Source organism: Lontra canadensis, unplaced genomic scaffold, assembly GCF_010015895.1.
Source record: "Lontra canadensis isolate GAN:19392208 unplaced genomic scaffold, GSC_riverotter_1.0 scaffold1, whole genome shotgun sequence".
NCBI classification, from domain to species: Eukaryota; Metazoa; Chordata; class Mammalia; order Carnivora; family Mustelidae; genus Lontra; species Lontra canadensis.
Window position 1 is genome coordinate 84,958,804 of NW_022630995.1, and position 5,819 is coordinate 84,964,622.

Sequence of the window (5,819 nt, forward strand, 5' to 3'; positions counted from 1 at the left end):
CTGCACTGAGTACAGCTATGTTTAAGCCATTATAAAATTATAAATAGTACTTATATAAAAAGAATAAATTCTGAAGAGACCCAAATAGGCCTGCTATTTATTTGCTTACTTATTAATGAAAAAAATACATGTTATCTCTCTCTTTCTTAAGTTTAATAAACTTGGAGCAAATGTGAATACTGGAAATATACTGTAAGTTACACTTAGTAGATTTCAAGGCAGTATCTAGGAGAGTCTTTGTGGTGCTTGGATTATACTGAACAAGCCTTGAAAAAAACATTGATCAGGTCCCTTATGGATGTGTCATTTAGTCATAGTTCCTTATGGACCATATGAGGTGCTTGTTAGAATGAATTTTACATCTTCCTAAATTAAACATCCTATTTTATTTTAAATACAAAGTATTTACTGTTGTTTCTCTTGTACAAGTACTACTTGATTTCTCAGTCTTTATTTTTTAATCTCTTACACATTTATTGATTTAATCCTAAATACCAAGTAATATTACATAATACTGTAGAACTCTAGGCTTGCAAGTAATCCCTCTAATGATTCGGTTGAACTGGAGACTTGAATAATAAAAACAGACTTAACGGCATTATGAGATGGAATGAATGATAACTTAAATTTATGAGCAATTTAACCAATTTACTTTGCTAGGCAATGTCTAGGGATGGAAAATAATATTTAAGATGGATTTTACTTTTGTTTTGTGAGTTTTTGTCATTTTTCAATCAGCAATATTCATGCTCCAGACAAACCTCATTGGCTACAACACCACCACTGCACAAAACTATGTGTCATTTTTAATGTAGTTTTTATCAATACAAATTTTCTTTTAGAGTGGCAGTAAGAAAGGAGTACATATCACCCAAGTAATGAGTAAATCCTAGTTAATCATTTTAAAAATAAACTTAAAATGTGGATCATATTTAAATTTAATTTTTTGAATATTGAGGCACTACTCAAGATACATGGTAGGGATTGATTGCAGATGGCTTATGAAAAAAAAAGACTTGATAGAGAACCCCAGAGATGGACCTTCATCTCTATGGTCAACTAATCTTTGACAAAGTAGGAAAGAATATCCAATGAGAAAAAAGACAGTCTCTTCAACAATGGTGTGGGAAAATTGGACAGCCACATGCAGAAGAATGAAACTAGATCATACACACCATACACAATACTAGACTCAAAACGGAAGACCTAAATGTGAAACAGGAATCCATCAAAATCCTAGAGGAGAATACAGACAGCAACTTCTTACTAGACACATCTCTGAAGACAAGAGAAAGAAAGGCAAAAATGAGTTAATTGGGACGTTATCAAGATGAAAAGCTTTTGCACAGCAAAGGAAACAGTCAACAAAACCAAAAGACAATTAAGAGAATGGGAGAAGATATTTGAAAATGACGTATCTGTTAAAGGGCTAGTATCCAAAATCTATAAAGAGGTTATCAAGCTCGACACCCAGAGAACAATAATCCAACCAGAAAATGGGCAGAAACATGAACAGGCATTTCTTGAAAGAAGACATCCAAATGGCCAACAGACCCATGAAAAAATGCTCAACGTTGTTCTGCATCAGGGAAACAAATCAAAACCACAATGAGAGACCACCTCACACCAGTCAGAATAGCTAAAATTAACAAGTCAGGAATGACGGATGTTGGCAAGGATGCGGAGAAAGGGGAACCCTCCTACACTGTTGGTGGGAGTGCAAGCTAGTGCAGCCACTCTGGAAAACAGTATGGAGGTTCCTCAAAAAGTTGAAAATAGAACTACTTTATGACCCAGCAGTTGCACTACTGGGTATTTACACTAAAGACACAAATGTAGTGATCTGAAGGGGCCCCTGCACCCCAACGTTTATAGCAGCAATGTCTGCAATAGCCAAACTATGAGAAAGAGCCCAGGTGTCTATCAACAGATGAATGGATAAAGATGTGGTATATTTTTACAATAGGATACTACTCAGGCATCAGAAAAAAAAAAAAAAAGAAATCTTGCCATTTGAAAAGATGTGGATGGAACTGGAAGGTATTATGCTAAGCAAAATAAGTCAGAGAAAGAGAATTATCATATGCTCTCACTGACATGTGGAATTTAAGAAACAAAACAGATGAGCATAGGGGAAGAGAGGAAAAAATAAAACAAGATGAAATCAGAGAGGGAAACAAACCAAAACAGACTCTTAATCATAGGAAAAAACTGAGATTGCTGGAGGGCAAGTGGGTAGGAAGATGGGGTAACTGGGTAACGGGCAATAAGGAGGGCACATGATGGAATGAGCAGTGGGTAATATATTAAAACTGATGAATCACTGACCTTTACCACTGAAACTAATAAAACATTATATGTAAATTAATTGAATTTAATTTAAAAAGGAAATATGGGATAGGAAAAGAAAAGAAAAGAAAAAAGGAGTCATAATAACCCATTCTTCTAAAGAAGTAGAAAATCCTATACTTTCGTGATAAAGTTTTAGGATGTAAATTTCAGTTGTAACTTAATTGGTTCATTCAATATTTCCTGAATATCACTTCTCCTTCAGACACTATATGGCTAGGCCTTGAGTCTGCAACAGTGAATCAAACCCAGAACAGTGCACTATAAAAGTAAATGTATGTCAGCAGTCAATAGAAAAACGACATAAGAAATACAAATGGTGACTGTACTTACTGTATACTTACTGTGGTGAGCACTGATTAATGTGTAGAATTGTCAAATCACTATGTTGTACACATGAAACTAATATCACATTATATGTCAACTATACTTTGATGATAATTTTTTTAAAAAGTAAGTGCAAGAAAGTTGAAGTCAGGAAAGAGGAAATATTTGGGTAGGGACATCAGCCTTTCCTGAAGGAGGAAGCATTCAAATTGAAACTTGAAAGGTGGTTAAGATTTCAACAGATAATTAGAGAGAGGAGGGCTTTCTCTGGGAGTTATAATTAACAGTGTGTGCAGAGGCAGGAGGTAAGAATTCAGGAAGTCTGCAAGTAAACTAGGGAATTCTCTTGTGGTATCGTGTATAGATTCATACAGTCCTTTGTGCCTCTCAGATGAGATTGTGGGTTCAGTGATGTCTATGCAGTTTGGAAATTTAGGAAGGCCCTCCATTTCTTCTTTATAAATTTTTTCTCGGTTAATTTTTCTTTTCATCCTCACAAACATATCAGCAGGGACCAATCCATTCTTGCTCTGCTCCAATCTATTTTCCTCATAGCAGCAGCCTGAGAAAAAGATGTGAGCACCTCCTCTGTTTAAAACTTACCAGTGTTTTTGGGACGCCTGGGTGGCTTTCAGTTAGTTAATTGTCAGACTCCTGATTTTGGCTCAGGTCATGATCTCAGGGTTGTGAGATCAAGCTCAGCATTGGGCTCCACACTGGGTGTGGAGTAGAGCCTGCTTAAGATTCCCTCTCTCGAAGCACCTGGGTGGCTGAGTCGTTGAGAGCCTGCCTTCGGCTCAGGTCATGGTCCCAGGGTCCTGGGATCTAGCCCCACATCAGGTTCCTTGGTGAGCAGGAAGCCTGCTTCTCCCTCTTCCACTCCCCCTGCTTGTGTTCCCTCTCTCTGTCAAATAAATAAATGAAATATTAAATTAAAAAAAAGATTCTCTCTCCCTCTCTATAAACAACAAAGATCAAATGTTTTGTTTTTTCACAGTTCCTGAAATAAATAAAATCTAACAGAGTTTTATCTGACTCAGATCCTCTGAAAAAGTTCTTCCTTCTTCCTAAAAACTTCTAAATTTGCCACACTAGTTAGCATCACTCAGGTACCAGCTAAATATCAGTTTCAATGATTTCTTTCCTAACTCCTCTAATCTAAATAGGCTTTCCTCTGTATTCTCTCTTGTGGTGCCTGCTACTTTTTCTTCCTTTGATTACCATGACCTGCAGTTAGGAGAGAGGAACCCTCTGAACTAACCAAGTCTGAGCAGTTCTGAACAGCGAGCCAGCCCCTGGGAAGGAGGTCAGACAAAGGAGAGGTCTGGCATCCAGGTGTGCTTCCATTCCATAATACCAGTATAAGCAGTGTTACCATGCAGTTCTAGAGATTCTAAGCCAGGCTCAGAACCTCAGGTTTTATTATTTCTGTCTCCATCTCTGTCTCTGTCTCTGTCTTAAATTTCATTTCTTTCTAAACAGCCTGGCTGGATTTTTATAAATTTTTAAGAAACAGCTTTTGATTTATTTTCTCTCTTTAGTTTTTGACCTTTTTTTCCTATTTACTTGATTTCTAGTTCATTTTTCTTTCTTTCTTCTAATTTACTCTGTTTACTGTTCTCTTTTTTTTTTCCAGATTTTTTTTTTTTTTTGGAAGCTTAGATCACTGAGAAATGCTTCTACTTCAATTAGAAATACTTGACTTGCTCCTTTCCCTTGTAATTTTTTTTCAAAAAAAAATTGTTTTAAAGATTTTATTTATTTATTTGACAGAAAGATAAAGTGAGAGGGAGAAAATAAGCATGGGGAGTGGGAGAGGGAGAAGCAGACTCCTCGCTGAGCAGGGAGCCCAATGCAGGGCTCTATCCCAGGACCCTGGGTTCATGACCCACACCCTTTGAAGACAAATGCCTAACCGACTGAGCCACCCAGGCTCCCCCAAAATGTTTAAGAAAGAAAAAAAATCTGTCAAATAAGATACTAAAAGGAAAACTAAATTCAATAACATTATATAATTATGAGCCCGTCGATACTGTATTCATGAAAAGTTTTTGATCATCAGTTGGACTTCTTTAAATACATGATTCTATATATAAGTGAGATAAAACATGTTTTTCTAAGTTACACCTTCAAAACCAAGACATTGATTAATAGCAACAGGAAAGAAAAAAAAATAAAAAATTCTGACATGTTCAACAAGAATGCTTGTGCTTTTATTTTCAAAATGTACCACAACTGCAAACTGTGCCAAGTGGCACAAGTTCCTACAGCTTGGTGTCTGGAGTCCAGCAAAATGTACTGTTTTCTCAAAGCTATCATCAGTTTGTAAGGTGTTGATATGCTGGGATAACTACTGAGGCAAAAAGAAAATCTGGGTTAGTGTTTTATTTATCCCTTTATTAAACATCAGTTATGTACATGACACTACACGAGGCATTGTATAAATTACAAAATTAAAAATGTATTTCCTTATGAGGTTAAAACAGTGACTACTGTAATAGAAAGGGAAGTTACAAGGGGCTGAGTATTATCCACAAAAGAAAACGGTTTTAAACAGAGCATTCATTCATTCGTTGACGATGACTGAAGAGACACTTGCTAAAACCCTATGCTGAGGTAAGTTTGAAGCGCACACTGTTTGGATTTGCTATAGAAGGAATAGAGGGCAAGCCGGTCCTGGGGAAGCACGTTCCCTCTCTAAGAGGCTCTTTACTGCTTTGTTGTGTACCCAAAGTAGAGAAAAAAATTAAACTTATTGTTTCCAAGCCTTCTACTTTTAACCCTCCTTGTTTACCACTCTACTTACTCCTGCCTGGAGAGATTCATCTTTTCCTCTGTTCTTAAAAAATAACTATATTTTAGTTTCCCAGAACTCTAGAGCTTCAAGATTCTTCTTTCTAAAGACTCTCCACAGGCATACCTTGTTTTATTTATGCTTTGCTTTATTGTTATTTGCAGGTTCTTTTTTTTTTTTTTTTTTCAGACTGGAAGTTTGTGGCAAACCTGCTTAGAGTAGGTCTATTGACTCCATTTTCCTAATAATCTGCTCACTTTCCTAATAATCTGCTCTGTGTCACATTTTAGCAATTCTCACAATATTTCAAACTTTTTCATTGTTGCTATATTTGTTACTGTGATCTGTG